The sequence below is a fragment of the Plutella xylostella genome, chromosome 13 (genome assembly GCF_932276165.1).
Source record: "Plutella xylostella chromosome 13, ilPluXylo3.1, whole genome shotgun sequence".
NCBI classification, from domain to species: Eukaryota; Metazoa; Arthropoda; class Insecta; order Lepidoptera; family Plutellidae; genus Plutella; species Plutella xylostella.
Genome location: NC_063993.1, coordinates 3,887,571 through 3,906,358, shown reverse-complemented (window position 1 = coordinate 3,906,358; position 18,788 = coordinate 3,887,571).

Here is an 18,788-nt window from a genome sequence, read left to right as displayed (position 1 = left end):
ATTCAACACATTAAACAACCGAAACAGTTTAGAAAAAGTAAAGTAAACAATAAATTGTAAGCGGCAATTAAGGCTCTTTTACTGCTAGCCAATTAGCCGTATAATGCGGTGGTGTTGCTGCGAACTCCTGTTGTCCTGGTACCTATTGTTACACGGAGGTACTGGACCGGTAAGTTTCACTGCTTTATGGATAGCATTAGTTCCAATTTGGTCGCTTTAATTGAACCTAACCTAACACATAGTGGCTGTGTTTTATTAGACTTGTTTACATTGTTTGTACGAGTATTAACAGTAATATTAAAAATACATATATATGAGTATAGTTATGCATAGTTATGTTACTTGGTCATGCAACCACAAGAGTAAAAAAGACACTTGACGTCCCGCCGATCAAGTTACAAATGATCAATAATGAAATGAAAAAAAAAATAGTCACTTCTATAAATTGAATTTAAATTACCATTTTAATTTCAGGTTGCACTGTTCGTCAAATCACCACATCAATAAATAAATAAATAAATATATTATGAAATGAACACAACGGCGGGTCGTCACTTGTGTCATTTTAATTAGAATCAGCGAGAGCCGGTCACTTTGCGGGCCATTTGTGCAGTTCGCGAACTCATTAGGGCCGGCACAGACGGACGGCGACGTCTGATTGACACGGCGGAAATGATTCTCCGCCGGCCGGCCTTATCTTCTGACGCGAACATTTGTTGCGTATATTTGATTCTGTGCCGATAGCGTAAACAGGCTGGCTGTTGCTTTGATGAACCGCGGGCTGGATGCGAGGTGATGGAGTGGTGTCACGATGTAGCGGTATTGTGTTTAAATTACAACTGTCACTGTCAAAGTTTTATCAATTTCTAGAATTTCTATGGCTAGTTAATTATTTGTTCTGAACAACTTTAGCTGTACAAATAGATTGCGTGACTCCTTTTGGCGTATAACATCATTAATTGTGTTATTCAAAATTAGGCTATAAGTACGTTGGTTGTTATTATTCCGTATCCAACCCTCACTTCAGTTTACACCGGCTACTTTTTATCTCCATAAAACCTAACAAGTTTACATAAGAGTCTCTTACACATAGAGCTAAATCACAGGATGATATTACGAATTCATCACCCAATCTCACATGAGATGAGTGAGCGTGTCGGAAAGAAGCATAAAAAATTGTAGGAACAATTTGCTTAGATGAATCCCCCGTGTAAAATAACCGTTCACGAAATTATCTACAAGGAAAATACAAAACTTTGATGACCGCACTGGTGCTTTAGGATTATATTACTACCTCAGCTTAGTTCTATGTTGCTAGGTCTAAAATTATCGGTTTAATCAACTCAAACCGCCCCATGGATAAATACAGGGGGTCATATTGAAAATACTACTATCGTTTTATACTTATTGAAATCAAATAAAAGATAGGTCTCTATCTAAAAAACACACACACACACTCTATCTATAAAAAATAAAATCAAATATAGGTACCTACTTAAAAATTATATAAATTAAACTTTGTTATAAATAATTTAAGGCAGCTTTTTTCAAGACAACAGAGAATCCTACAGACTACAGTGTACTACCAACTTGGCGAAGCGAAATGAGATTTCCACTGAGAGGGTGAACATCAACACTTATTAAAAGGGGATTAAATCATTTAAAGTACGATTAAACTTCTTTCTGATGTTGCCAGCCGCGTTCGCGAGTTTACATTGGTTGAAACTCTTGTTAGTGCTTGGCTAACATACTGTACGAGTATTAGTTACGTTTCGTTTTTATTTTGTTTATGTGGTGGGTTAAAGTCGATTTTGATCTATGGATTTCTAAACTATTCTGAATGATTATTATAATGATTACTGTAGTATAAACCAAGACATTGAAATAACGAAAACCATAATACCTCCCTATTAAGAACCCAAAAAACCGAGTCTACGATTTGTCTCAATTAGTTTTCTACGATTGTGTACTAAGTTATTCATTAACTTAACAATCAATGAATATCCGCCAAACCAGAAAACAGCCAGTACCAATTTTACTGACACTAAAACTAACTAACTAACTAACTAAAACTAAAGGTACTAACACGATGGCCGACCTCCTTACACCAAAGAAGGCTAGTAGGAAACATTAGGTTTCCATCAGTGGCCATATTTTTCCGGCCCAAGTGGAATTTTCAGGAGGCCATCGCTCGGCCGGCTTGTCGACACGCCTTTGCACTTAGCACGAGCAGACTGCACGGAGCGACTGGCCATCTAGAGGCTAGCAGATGTGGCTTAGGTGTTCTAATTTCAAATTTTAAAAAGTAAAACTTGACTGGAACAATATTTGTGCATTTTTCTTATTTGATTTTCACGCAAGGGAGAAATTGTTTAAGAATATTATTATTATAAATGTCTCTGTGGATATATAGTAGGGAAGGAAGAGAATTACATATTAACTATTTTTCATAAAGTTATTACTTGAAGTGTACATTAAAATTATGTTAACAAAATAATTAAATTAGATGTCTGTCTGAAAGGTTTGTAAGTCTATGTCGACACAGTGTTGGTATTTACACATACTTTCACACTTTAAGACTTGGTGGAGAACTAAGCGTGGGACCTAAACTGGAAAACTGCTGTAGGGAAGAAGGCATATACATAGAACGAATGATCATTACTTAAGTAGTAAAGGACTTGCTGAAAAATTAAAGATATTACATAAAAAAATAAGTAATTACAAGGCTTGATTGCAAACGTTCGAGTTTATATTCTTTTTTTGCGATAACCTCTACTTAGGTACCTACAATGATGATGATGACCCACTGATATCGCAATGATAAAATCTCACTATCTTTGTGTTTTTTTAGAGAATACTTTTTACTTAAAAAAATATAAGTACTTAGTTTTTTTTCATTTTACAGACAATTTTTCACAAAAAGACACGTTATGTCGTTGCAGGTGCTCGTAAACAATCACTCCACAATCCAGCCATTACAAGCTACCGGCCGGAAAGAAAACAAAAGAATCTCTGCAAACTTTTTCGTTTTAACAAAAAGGTCATAATTCGGGGTCACTCAGTTCGGAATGACACCTTTGGGCGTCTTCCCACTGCCAACAAACGTCCCGTGAAATTGAAACAAACTCTGCCGTACTCCGCCGACCGCTTTAGAAACACTACACGAGATTCTTTCCTAGATTAAACCCCGAGTAGGTATGGCGAAAATTCGGCCCATTTTTGGCATAAAAATATTGTTTTACAAATTCTGTTCTTGCCGCTTGTAGGTTTAGGCTGAGTTAATCTATGCAAGCATGGAGTTTAGTACTTTAAAACGATTTTCAGGCGATCAGAGCAGCTGATTTCTTTTATAAATAATTATTGTTTGGCCTTGTTTTCCTATCCAATAAGAGCTTACTTAAAGAAACATTAAAATTATTATACAAATGATGATACTGTAGTTCCCTAAATACGTAGTTAATGAATGTGAAGCCGCCGATCCATCAGAATTAGAAACGCCGCGACGTCTCACACATGATCGATGTCCGGAAATCGAGACGATATTCTTCTAAGAGCCCCACAGCATTATTCATAGGGTATCTTGAGGTGCTGACGATGGCGATCGCTGCAAATATACGCGATAAATTTATGTCATGGCAATAGTAAAGCTAGCATAATTGAAACTCGTAAACAATACTTTTCATTACTCATGCTTGCAATTCCCTGAAAACAGGCATGAAATAAAGTTTTGGGAATAACACCACTTTCTATACATTGTAGAGAGTTCTTGTTGCGTCGGCGGGGTAGAAGGGGAGCACTATATACGTAAGATTCCTAATATTTTTTAACTAAAAATCTATTCTAAGAAAGCTTTGCAAGTACAATAAACAGTGAAAAACAAAACACATAGAAAGTAAAATAAAAACACACGTAGAAAATAAAACAAAAACAAATAAAACACACGCCCAGCCAGCCATTAACACTTGCACTAAAACCGTCACGATCCGGAATTTTCTTAAGAGAAATTGTTTTCCATGATCTGGCCAAAGATACTGCGAGAATAATTTATTACCGGAAGGATTTTAAAAACACATATCGCCCAAAGAGCGGGGATAAAGCTGTTTTAAGAATATATGGGAACCTTGCCAGGTGCGGGCGGTGGTATGTTTTTTTAAGCTCTCCGCACATGAAATATAGGTTTTCCTCTCGCCGTAAATATTATAACGCCCCACTGAAGTGTGATTGTGCTGATATCATATCGATACTTATGATAGATTAGCGCTCGGATGTAAATTTTATTTGTTCTTGTTTTAGGATTCCCGTACCTAAAAAAAGTAAAACCAGGACCCTTATCGGATTATTTAAATAACGTAGGAATATTAATAATAATAATATGATCACAACATCAAAATACCACTAACCAAAATCACGATACTTATAAATAAAAGAGCTTCCATTAGTAATAACACAATAAATTTATAAAAGCATTACCAATAACTAATAACCATTCGCAGTTGCATCGGTATTAAATTCCGGCTGTGAGCACCAGTATCTCAGCTAAGGGTACTTGAGAGCTAGAGAGCGTAAGGGCGTATACACATAGAACAGACAGTTCGTTGCTGGCAACCAGCTTCCTACGTGTCTACGCCCTTAAAGTGTGATATTTGAAGCATTTCGCATTATACTTCTGACGACATAAGTTATAAATGCTTTTAACGGAATTTAAAGTTGTAAAGCCTTTTTACCAATAAAGGCAAGATTAAAATATTAATGAAATTTTCAAATGTTACTGAGAACAAACGTTTATTCTTTGTTACCAATATTGTATAGATTGTGTGGTTTTCAAAGATATATTTAAAATACCTTTATTATGCAAGTACGAGCAAGTAGTGATATTTTTATGAAACAGCTACCTAATACTTATTATAAATATCAGCAACTTTCCAAAAGTCACAGAACAAAAACACTATTGTATCCTCACCCTAACAGTTGATATTGGCGTTTATATCGCAAGAGGAAAACGTTATAACGTTTGCAGAAAACTTGAGTACTCCTGTCGATTGTGGGTGGAGCCTCGCGGCTCGCACTATCCATATTGTGCTTATTCAGAGATGTCGGAATGAAGACATGGAATATCAGAAGGAATAGTTACATGCATGTTACGTATTTTAAGGCTTTTTAGTTTAGATAATGTTAAAGTTTACATATTTGTGATGGTGTTTTGGGAGAGGCCTATGTCCGATGATGGCGATGATTGGGTATAGGTAGCTATCAAAATATTTATTTTGAAGAGCTTACTATGTTCGATTAAAATATTCGTAAATTTATCTGGAATTCATAATGTATTGGCGAGTTGGTAATTTGGTAGTTAATGGTAATCAGCGTCCAATTACAACAAAAAAACTGTTGAAAAATAATTGAAAGCTTTATATTGTTGTTTACTAGTTTTGATAAGACCCATGTCGTGTCTAATATATATTTTTTATTCCCTTAACTTGACGTTCTGACATGTAATATGCGATTGTAAAAATCTATTATTGCTACTAATTATAATAACATATCACAGGAAAAACACAAATGTAACGATAAATAAGTGCACCGTACTAGTTAGCGAACTGAAAGACATAAGCAGAGCGCACTTCATTTCTACAAGAATAAACTTTTATGACGAGTCATATAGTAATTGGCTTCGTTCAGACTACGTCAACTTTGCAGCGCGTATAATTCCTGCTAGGATTAATTAGCTAGCTCCCAACCTGGATCCAGATTCTACTAATTCAAATACGCACATCTATTAATAGTATACTATTATTTTGATGATAGCTGGGATTCAATCGATAGAGGTGCATGACTCTATCTCTTTTTAATTCTTTTAAATTTTCTCATTGTACCATGGCAGTTTTTATAACTATAGTTCTGAGGTTCGGACAAAAAACGAAAAGCAAAAGCGAAAGATACGCAAGGGTGAATTTATCGTAGGTCATCAATGATGACCACAGTTTTTACCGGAATCGACCCTTTTGCAACTTTTAATCTTCATAATGCACCGACTGAGTATCGTGAATGTGAATTATATGTTGAAGCAACACAGCCAACCGAGATTTTTCAATCTGGCTGCACAGTGGGACGACGCCGCAAACTAAAACAAATCGGTTATTTCGACGGCCTTCCCCGCCCGTTTGTAATGGAAAACGTAGTATCGGCTTAGGATCGAATAACTAAAATATTTGTGCAACCGATGGCATTCACTCGTCAATCATCAGCTACAGGGTGTAAATTTCGGCCCGTAATCGAATCCACGCTGCAACTGAAAGCTACTTTCTGGGAATCTATTTTGTTCAAATGCATTTTTAATTTCTTGGCCAATTTTAGGTCAGCGCAAATTGACTTTTGAGTTATGTGCTTCTAAAATTACTATACTGAACGAACAGAAAACAGTAGGTATATTTTCCAGACATAGATATTTCATAATTGTATCTAAAGTTTAAAGCATTCTGCTGATTTACTAAGTGAGTCAGAGCAATTACAATTACTCATGTATTGTGTTATTTTGGTAGGCTTTATTGAAAAACATGACTACGACAACTTGACATAAGTCTTTTTTATGTTGTCTTCAACATCTAAGTAGGATTTATAATTCCCAAAATACTGTAGCTAATCTAAAATTTTCACAACCCAAATCCGGTACAATATTGAAAGTAGATATAGTCTGCCTAAAGGTAGGCGGTGCCATTAATAATGAGTTGTAGTTTGAAGCAACACCTACGCGGTCCGCGCCTCGCCTCACATAAATCCCCGATAGTACCCTCTTGCGGCTGCCGGCTAAGTACGCCCATTTGTTTACAGACTCGCCGATTACAGCGCCGCAAACACGGGCCGCGGTTTGGTCAGACTATGAATGAATTAAAGTAGAGTAGTCAGGTACTGATGTTAATCTTAAAACGAATAAATACAACTAGTTGATTCGTTATAGGATTATGTCAAATTAGTAATGAAAAAGCGTTCGATCTCTTCTCACAAAATTACCTACTTATATAGATTGATAGTCAGAATCAGAAAATCAGTAGGATGAGTGCATTAACTTGTAATTTTCCCCACAGCAGCCATTGCGAAGTCGCTGGAGTGTTACTCTATACTGGCGAAAAATGAACAAACGGGAGCTATCGTGCAAACGGCACGTTTAATACAACGAGAGTTGTGACTCGCTTAGGAGTAAAATTAGCTGCTTTTGGCACAGGAACTTTTTCATTGCTAGTGAGTATTAACGCATAAACCGATGATATTGTAATATCAAAACCAGCAATACAATAAGCACCTCACTAATTTACCCCACAGCAGCGGCATTGCGAAGTCGCTGGCTCCGCTTCGACAAATAAGCGATGTGCGTCGAGTGGTGCCGGGATTCACAACACGCGGGATGGAGTGCTGTGTCAACGCGCCCGCTCTATTTGCTGCGATCATGGCCGAAAGGTCGTGACAATCAACATTTTCAATGTTTGTCGAAAGCTAATTTGACGAGGTTATTTAGAGGTTTGTGCCGGTAATTCCCTAGCGTTTTGATAGGAAGCGTTCGTCCTGGTTTTATAGGTGTTAAGTTAAATAACGTGGTTAAGTTATTAACTCATTAAATGTTCTCGTACTGGACGCAACGCAATTCTTACATAAATACAAGGTTTGTACTGTGTGATTTTTTTCCAATCACACGCCCGAGTGCCAAATTACATTTAAAGTATTGTTCCAAGTACCTAGGATGTCTTTAAACTTATCTAATATCTTTATCGATACAAAATTCAATTTACTCGATGACAGTCCAACGATACTTTATCTTTGCACAGAAGGTCTTTTTATTTGATGGGCTCTTTGGATACTGCTGTCCCTATGAGATGTGTATACGTTGGCTCAGTGTGGATGGTTTCATATAAAATTATTGTATTTTTGTTACAATGATTTGTTACCTATTATTTAGCCTTGCTATTATATGTATTTAGTCTGTGCTTATAGGTACCTACAAATATTAAACATAAGTAGGTACTTAGTTTCTCTTTATATATAAGTACCAAGAAGAAAATATTAAGTAGTAGTCTTAATTAAAGATAAGTTTTTTTTTTTATGGCAGCAACAAAAACAATTAATAAGGCCACCTTGCTCCATCTAGAACCTTCGAATAAGGGCTCAGAATTTAAATAAAGGATAAGTACTTGAATGAAACGGCGTATCATTGCAGACTGGACGTGTTGAATATTCATCACATTTAGATAGAGAGCGAGATAGACCCACATCAGAAAAACATCAAAAATGCATCAAGCGGAAATATTTTGTCTGCGAGGCTACATCACGTCTTGGACTAGGCTTTATTGGATCAGCTAAAGTACCTCCTGGCCGTTTTATAACAATTTCTCTCTTGTAAAACGTGAATCCGATTTGTAGATTCAATTTTATCGGATAAAATATTGATGTAGCGTAACGTATTCGGACTAAAAACTATCGGTTTACTCCACCACATAAATCTACGCGCAACTGGTCGCAGTTACAAATCGTTTTTTTTTAAATAACTATATATATTTTATTACAAAAAGGAAGCTGTTATAATTGCGACTGCGGCAGACGTTTCAGCGATATATTTTTCTATAAAAAATAATTCTTCATACATATGAATATTTAATGAACAACAAACAAACACTACTGCCAAAATCCTTATCAATAGCAACAATCATTTTACAGACAAACTTGACAAAAGTAAAGAAATTACCCGACACAACATAAACAACATCGTTTACGTGTACAAACAAAGTTATGGCTGTACAGACACACTGTCGCATGCCACACGTCACGTTCACCTTAAACATTTAATGAGTTCGTGTCCTCAAGTTTCCTCATTAGCAATTTAACATATTGTTTGGAAGCAGAGATCGGCTGATATAAGGGTTCACTTCAGTGCGAATATATTGCTGCACGCCATATGACATCATTGTGAAATTTATTTCGTATGTCATAGCACAGCTTCAATATTGAGGGTGTTGGTATAGTGCATGTGAAGGTTTGTGGCTTTGTATCAATGTGACAAGTAATTATTTGTGATAAGGATTCTGACTAGTTTAGTTACAATTTTACACAATTAAATGATTGAATTACTAAAATGAACATTAGGGCCCTATCAGAAACAAATTCTATAGTAGAGGTAAATATGGGGACCACATCACTAAGCTAATTTTACCACCATAACTTTTGTGTCATCGCATTTTATTGTCGTACCTACTTAATCCCTAGACAGAACATTAACGTTTATGGCTTAAAATTTTAATAAACGTAGGTCTTATGTGTAGGCCCGCCCCCTATTACATTGGGACTAACATAACACTCTGGCGAAAAGTGGGTGCAGCAATGCACCTCTGCCTACCCCGCAAGGGAGTACATTAGTACAAGGTGTGAGTGCGTGTTTTTTAATATGTGTAGGTATATGATTTTTTTGTTTTGAAAAGATTGTTTCTGCTCCACTGTCCATATTGTTCTGTACTAGACAAAGCGGAGTACGCAATATCGTCTTTGGTTATGCTTTCTTGTTCACGAATTAAGAATCACAGAGATGCCATTACTATTACCACGTCCTACATGTTAACGAAATCCTCATTAAACATTTAATATTATGTAATATTGATACTTAGTAAAGGAAATAAAGAATCTCCATTAGATCAGCATAGTCCAGTAATTTGATGGATCCTTCAGTACTTTTTCAGCTGAGGATAAAAAGAGGCTACAAAATAAATATACCTATTACCTTCGCCTACGACTAGCTACCTCAGTCGTATTACATGGCCTACTGAGACAATGGGATCACTAATATACTCTCTACATAGCAGATTTCCACCCCGCAACAGTACAAAACATGCACACATGAGCCGAGCCGAATGATTATTACTTCTTATGCAATATTCGTAAGCGAAGTTTTTCTTACTGCTTTTCTTTTGTACCTGACTGCGGTGGGGTACAACTGAGTACAATGTTCTCATATTGAGTTCAGTTGTAGGAATGCATGCGCAATATGCACAAATTGAATATCGTAGTTTACGGCTTAAATTTAAGGCTGATATGAAAAGTTTAAGTGGTTCGGGCCCGAAATAGAAGCAATATTGAAGTTAGTTCAAAACACTTCAATGAATATTGAATTTGATTGTGAAACGGGTATTTTGCATATGGAATGTTTTATAACAAATACTTGCGTACCTAAATAGGTATCAATTAAGTATTGATTTAGCCTCTGAGACGATTATTAAACTAGAACAAAATAATAATTGTGTAGAGCATATTCAAAAAGCCATAAAACTGCGAATAATAACTCAAACAGTACTCTACAACCTCATTACAGAAACGGCAAGTGTAGTAATTCTCGTCAACACAAACAAGTCTATAGCCGACGATTACTTACAAGTCGTTAACACGATGCGGTGGGGGATGATAAACTATTAATAACATGCACGTATCAGAAAACCGCAAAATCATGAAAATTAAGTTCATCCGAACATTGAATAAAAGAGAAATATCTCTAAAGAAAGATTTTTTATTTTATTTATTTATTTACAGTAAGTAATAGCTATAATCTCTGGTGATGTCGGGTTACAGAAGCTCATGCGTGTCCTACATTTATTATTATTGCCGGTAGCTATCCTTTGTTTGTACTTTTACTTCTATTCATTTAAATAACTATGTGTTTCCATACCATCGTTCATATACTTTTCATTTGTGGTATAACTCAAACAATACAAACCAAGCATTCTGCCCATAACCTACAGTAAGAAAATATAAAAAAACAACAAATTTAGGCTTTAACATTCCCATTCCCCTATTTTATTGTTCAATACCGGGGACCGTTCGGTCACCTTCACCTATTCATGTGGGATAGCATCGATGCCCGTCGCCCGACCCCTCTAAATTATTTATTATGTTAGTTGTGTCTTGTTTGTTTATGTTGAGAGCAGTTTAGCGGAACTGCTACCCTAACGAGCCTAATATTCATAAGTCAATTTACCAAACCCACTTTATTTATGTTTTTGCCGACCAGCTGTATTTATTATGATATTCCAAGTTTATTTTTGCGTAAGTTCGTATTGGAGTTATTGGTAAATACTTATTTATTTACTTTCTTTGTCTGGTCAGATAAATTACTTACTACCTATCTGCTTGATTTAAGTATTATAATGCAATATACACGACATACAAGATTCTTTGAAGGAAACATACAATGGAATAACATACAACTATATGTAATATACAACTCATGAGATGAGCGATGGTGATGGTTGAAAATTTTATGATTCCTAAACGACGACGCGTCGCGAAGGCCTGAGGGGTTCGTATTTTGTATATCTACTTACACAGGTATTAAATTAACTGGATTTCTAAAACTATACTTTCCACAACAAATTCCACTTTGGAACAACCCGTATGGAAGCACGCGAGCAAAACCTTACCTACTATACCTACCTACACTGGCCGCAATTTGGATGCAAGAATCTTTTTGTCCTCGCTATCTGTTGCGTCATGCACCGGACGGGCGCCGGACGGGCCCGGCCCGGTATCCGGATGCCGGAAGACGCGCGCACTTGTGCCGGCAACCTTCAAGACATTCTTAGTTCTATTCTGAATGTAACCTTTGCTGTGCCACCGAAATAACTTAACCTTCACATGGAAAATTCAGGTAGAAGTCTTCGACTAAACAATCGGACATAGTTTGTATTGTACCTAGTTATAATAAATTGTAGAGACATTTTTAGGGCTATGTACTTAGGTATAAATAATAGGTTCATCACACGTTTAAAGATGATCAGCTAATATGAAAGCTAGCATTTAGGGTGACTTTATGTGTCATAATCGGTATTTACACCACAGAACTTGTATTGTAAGGAGCATAAATCAAAACAGTTTCGAAATATACACTGTAAATCAAATAATACTCCTGTACTTTGAGTTGTATATAGACTAATAGGGCGCCGGAGTGTCGTATAAAGTTATTAAAGTAACATTTCCAAGACCGACGTCGGTTTCTAGTGAATTATAATGTTATTATCGGTCAGCAGTGCCGCGTCGTGCTCGACAAAATACTCCAAAGATTGTGATCTGTAAAATAGCTTTCGTTATTTGTGAAAATCTGTAATGAGCATAATATTCTAAGCTGGAAAAATGGAAATGGTATACTAGTGCTAGGGTATAGTTATTTTTGGAGCGGTGGAAGCCCATCGAATGTCGTGGGATTTAATGTATCAATTGCCTTAGATGTTTATTTTTATTCTGTATGCAAACAAATGACATACAATTGGACTTGTAGGCAAAATTTAAAAGTGTAAGACGAAAGAACAAAGTAACATTACATTTACGACACAGTGAGTGCAGCGTAAAACTCGTAAAAGTGTCGCATGTGTCAATAGCTGTTGAAATATGGTAATGGAAATGGAATATATAACAAAAAGCAAAGTATGATTAGTGAGTGCGGAATGTCCCATTGCCAAGTTTTACAACCGCTGCCGCTCGCGTTATCCATTTTGCTACGAAAACGTATTAAATTATGAAATACAGAAACGCCTTTTACATTATTCAAGCTGATAATAATATGTTGTTGTATCTCTGTTTCCCGTCCGATTAATTTGCTTCTCCAGTTTGCTACAGAATCAGAATTGATCAGGAGCGAAAGGTAGATTAATTGAGAAAGATCCGGAAGAAACAACATTGTTTCTTCTTTATAATAACATTTTAAAAGTGTCACCGCGACGTCCGCGACCGATGCAATAAATCGAGAGACTTTTAATTTTAAAATGGGAATGGAAGTTTTCATCCGGGGCGGACATAAGACCGCAAATGCAATCACAATGGAAATAGGAACTGTCTGGTTAGCCGACGGTTATTTGTTTCGAATAAAAACCGGACGGACAAAGCGCGGTCTTCTACTGATCTGCCCACGGCCGTGCGGCCCTCATGAAAATGAAAACCTTTTTTTTATTCACATTCGAGGCAAGTTGAATTTGTTTCACTTGTTTCTTTAAGAATATATACCTATATTGTTGATAGAGTGCGAGACTTTGAGTGCGAGTTTCGCATCCACAAGAGTTTCTCGGGGGATCATTTTACCATTTAGGTATCTCTACGGAAAATACTGACGAGTTGTAAGATTTGTATAAGACAATTTATTTATGAAGTTGTCTTACAATAATATTGTGAATAAATAAGAAAATGACACTGAATCTTGAAACAAACACATTAGCAGAGGAAGAGTTCCGTCCGGTGACAGGTCAGGACGTGGCGCGGGGCGCCCCACGCTCCGGTGAGATTAAAAGTTCACAAGCATCGCCGCCGCACGCCCCTCAATCCATATGCACCCGCCAGCCTGTGTTCGTTATGATTAATGCCCCGCTGTATTCACGGACAAATAAATGTAGCCTACACGGGGAAAATATTGCACCGTAATTTCAGGTTTCGTATTCATTTGTCTATTTTGTGCGGGATCAAAGAGCGTGCAGCCTTTTGCGAGTGCTCACGGCCCGTGCCGTGAATGGCCACTCGATAATGAGCTATAAACACCTGTGCTGTAGTACACTACACTGGTTATTGCTCCAATTATCTTAATTTGATGGGGTTTTTCGCGTAGGCGATTTCAATGGGACGATTGTGCCGTTAAGATAATTTCAGAAGCTACTCGAGGAAATCTACATTTGGAAGTACTTATAGCTAAACTCAAACTGATTTTATTGGTTAGAAATAGAAAGAGAACTTACTAAAAACTATTTTATTAATAAGGAGCGATTTTGGCATACGCTCCGAGGGCGGTGAGAAGATTTATGCCTTCGACCTAACGACGGCGGGCCGCGCTGACTGATGCCGTACATTTGTTTCAACTGATTTACTTCCCTTCTCTCACATTTGCACCAATCAACGGCCGGATTTATCGACCTTGCTTGACCCACCGTTTTTGCGAACCTGTGGATTTGCCAAATGGCAGTTCCCGTGTTATTTGATAGAGACATATTTTATGCCATATTTTCCGGCCAACCCGTTACGGAAAAATTGCTACGTTATATTTTTATAAGCCTAACATATTTTGTGTGTAAGTAGGAACTAAAATATGCAGATAGGTGGTAAAAAGTTAGGAGCATATTTTTACGTTGAATCCAATTTAAAAAATCACATGTCACCAGTAGCGTCCGGATAGTGCCATGCGTTGCACTGTGCACAGCGTGCATATTTAATTCAGTTGTTCAAACAAAACTTTACAATCCGGGCCAGCACAATCGTGAGCTGCTGCGGTTCGGAATGTCATCCACATTTTAATGCGAGGTGACAGATAAATCGTAGAAAATGAGGCGTCGGGGAGCGCCGGTAACCTCCGACGAAGTTTTCATTAACAGCGGCCCAAGTTCGCGGCGAGCATGCGAGGGGGAGCGCTTGTGCAGAGCTGATAACACAACAAACAACTTGTTACAAACGTGTTTAGTTTTAGTTATTGCCGCCAGTTCGACACTTTGACTCATTGCGCCCGTAATGAAGAGCTCGCATTGTAATTAACTTCTGAATGAGGTTAAACTTTTTCAAGTATTTGTGTGTGTTTGTACGAGCTAGCCAGTGCAGTTTTACGTCACTTAAGTGAGTTAGTATGCTATGTATTTTGTGTATGATTAAAAACCTCATTTAGTCTGTCCTAGCAATAATCAGGCATTACAATTTACAATAAATATGTTTATATATGTAAAAAAAACGACTACTTCTGGATTTTAAGTTTATATGAAGGCAGTTTAAATGAAAAGTTTGGTTCTATATGTACAAATTATAGACCTATTTAGTCATCGGTATAGGCTGTTCTACAGATTGCGGATCAATTTAGAAAAACTTCGTCAAATCCAAGATTAAATTACGTGCCGCGGGCCGCAGCGACAGCGCCGACTGGCAATCTTTTATTTTGAACAACATACATCCGTTTGGACATCAAACAGATTTGTAAACCAGAAACGGATTCAGGAATTTATGTGGTCGAGCTTGCAATTTTAGGAATTTGTTTTTTGCTCGTAAATTAAAATTCGGCGCTAGTCACTGACGGGAGCCGAAACTTGATGAATAAAAGGAAGAATTGAACTGATTCTTTTTAAAGAGACATTCGAATAAATTGGTTTTTGAAACTCGCACTCGCTTCTTTCATATCTATTTTGATGGATCTCTAGACACTATTATGGTGAATGTCTTCTTTTGCACGGATTTATTTTACTGGATCAATAAACAAACGCAGTTGAATAAGAAGAAGAAAAGAAAATGAAAGAAATCACAAATAGAGACTCTGTTTTAAAGGTTGAGTAGTAAAATAAAGTTATTTAAACTTTAAGGGTCACTTGCACAAATTATTTAAGAAATGACGTTTCTTAAATAATATCCATATAAAATTTGACACTAAATCGAGATTTAACACTAAATCTAGATTTAATATGTTGGTGCAAGTGGCCCTAAATAAATATAAGTAGATTAAAGATTAAAGTCGGAAACTTTCACACATTATATACTTACACGGCTTTGTTTTTCTGTTAAATATATTTTTAAAGACTAATCCATGCTCCCTATCTTTGCCATGACATAAACCATGCGATTATCCCAGTACTTACTAGTATTTAGCAGTATCCCGGCTCGCACTAGCTACACTAGCCGCACTAGCATCCAGAGTCAAAAGGACAGGAACGGGAAGCTGTTTCTCAGCGCAGCTCCGGAACTTGCATACGAACTAGAACCTTATTGAAACAGAACTGTTACCAACACACCTGGTTCAAGATAGCACCCTGTGAATAACCAACCAAGTTAATATAGCTAGTACTGCTCGTAACCTAACTTAAAGCTTATAACTTTACTGAGTGCCCCCTAATTATAATGTTGTGTCAATTTATTAAAGTGATTGATGTATGTGAATAATTGTCAGGTTAGACTCTTGGGACGGTAGTAAACTCGTGTTCATCTTGTTCTAAAATGAACTTAAGATGATAAAAAAATACTTTTAATATGGTGGCAATCGTCACTTATCCCTATTAATACAAAATATAACTATTAACCGCTAATCACAAAAATAAATTTAAGGTAAAAGAAGTGAATAAGGTTGAAATTAGATTTGTATCGAATCTATTTCCTACATGGTGTTTGTAGTACACATATCTGGTAGAAAGCAATCAGCTTACCTCCGTATGGAAAACCATTTTCGAGCAATGTTTTCTAAAGGCTACGTGATATGAAAATTTTCTTGGGCTATTCTGTCTAGGTAGATGGTCTAATGCATTGTACTCAACTGATACTCCTTAGAAATTTCTGAGTAACTACATACACTTTACTTTCATCCAGTAACAACATTTAATTATAGTATTTGTATTTTCGTTTGGATTTGATTGTAATAAATGTAATTTTTAGAATATTTTTAGGCCACCACATCCTTTTTATCTACCTTGCTAATAAAAAAAATCCAATCACGCGTTTCTCTAAGTAACTACCTATATTTTTTTTTGTAAAAAAAAAGTTTTCAGTAGTGGTGGTTTAAGATACTATTACGAGCAATAAAAAAGTGCAGAATAAAAAAATAATAGGTTCATTTGTTGTTGACATTATGAGTGGAAGTTTTTCATTGCTCGTCAGTGTATTTTAAAAACGACAATTTTAAGATCACGAAACTTCTAGAAGTATCAGCTAGGAAGCCGTCAGCTGCTCTCTTGGCTATCTCAAGGAAATGTTTTGCCGGCTTTGTCTCCTTTGCACACAAAGACCAGACAGCACAGACCTTGAGGGACCGATTTTAAACAAAATTATTGGTATTCTGCTCCTTGGCTTACAGTTTTAAAAATGGAGAATAGTGGTTTTATCTAAGTGCACTCAGATAGTTAAGTTGGATTTGTTATTTGAATTTCCTGTAAATTCACGTTTATCTGTGGTATAGTTAGGTAGGTACCTATACACATAAACATGTTGCATAAGTAGATTTACTAGCAATGCCACGTTGTCGCTGCTACGGGGCTCTTTCTACTTCTCCGGTGCTACGCAGTCGGTAGATCGAATCATTTTCACCGCACTGGATGCTAACTTCATTCACAAACCATTGTTGTTCATATGACCTCACCATCGCATTTAAAAATAACTAAAACTTATCACATTCCTTAAAACGAAAACCGGACGTATAAAAGAAATGTTATGAAAAGTTCGCGAAAGAAAAAGAAAACAGAGAGAAAATTAGCGTTCCTCGGAGGTGCGCGTAAATGTCTGCCCGAAAGAATTACGAGAAAAACTAATGATGCCATTTCCTTAAACCTGAACCGCAGTGCAGTAACGCTCCTTCGACGATGGCGGCTGGGAGATACGTGTTTTCGTTTGAACTCTACACTTAGTGATACCTTTAAATTACTTATTTTTATAGTTTACTACTTTAAACATGACCTAAATAGTTCTTATCATAGTCGTTTTCTTATTAAAGGGAGTGAGTTAACATTTTCTGATGTACAAATAAATGTATTCTTGAAGTAAGCAATAACGTAACATGCAGCAAGCGTGATAGTGTGACAACCGCCTAACACGAGATCGGTTCAGACAAAAGTGGATGGCTAAAATATTAATGATTGCAGTTACACTTAGTAGCAGTTATTTTGTTTAGTGTGTACTACTTATTATGTTTTGACCGCCATAAGACTGTTTATAAAACAATCAACTGCATATTATAGTCAGTAGATGTATACTTAATATTGGTATGCATGACCATAGATAAATATAATTTAAAAAGATAAAACTAACATTATGTGATTCTTTTTTGTCTCGTTTTCGTGAATTATTCAGAAACCTTAAATAAGTCCAAAAAAGGGTATGCTTTTAAAAAAGCAACAGACACAAAACAAAAACCTATCATTGACGAGCGCGTACGCTCCGACACTTATTCCTCGGAACACTTATTCCCCGTCTGTCTTCGCGGCTGTTCCAAGCGTGCAATCTCGCTTAGGGCCCGCGCACATTACGGGCAACGGGTAACGGGTAACGGGTAACGGGTAACGGGTAGTGGGTACTAGGGTACTCCTTTGGGAGAGTAAGTGGTATTTTGTTCCACAAACAAATACTCCGTGAAATTAACTGCGGCGCCGGACCGCGTTTCGGGCGATGGACGTTGCGCTTTATTCGTTTTCGGACCGTTGTTTCGTGGATGTAGTTTAGTCGTACAGGGTGTTGCGAAAGTGGGTGTAAGGCGAAATGGGGTAACTCGGGATTATTCTGAGCATTCTACTACGTTTTTTATCTTCTTTATAAAAAAAGCATACTTTTGATATATTTCTAAATATTTTTATTTATAAGATGATCATAATGAGTCACCATCTTTTAGATCACTATGCCACTTTTATAACAGCCTGTATACTTACGTAGTCCTAATTAACATTAACGTGTGATTACGTAATAACAAATAGGTATTTTGTAAAATATTATTTCTTGAAATTGGGCTTTCATCAGTTGAGAGTTTTGTTATATAATCTAGTAGCTTAAAAGACTGACCGCTGAATAATAACACAAAAAGCTATTGTCCACTGAAAAAGACCTGTAACTCCACCGTTCTACTGCAAAATCGGATACCTATAAATATCCAATTACAATACAATGCCGTTACAGTAAACTATAAGCTTCACGAAAAGCTCCTCTATAACTGCACTTACGAAAGAATAATAATAACACGTTAGGGCGCATTAAAGTCCAAAATGAAATGAGCAGCTTTAGGTCACAAATCACAATAGATCGGCCGGCGGAGGCTGTCTGAGTTTCGTTTAATTAACTTTTCAACC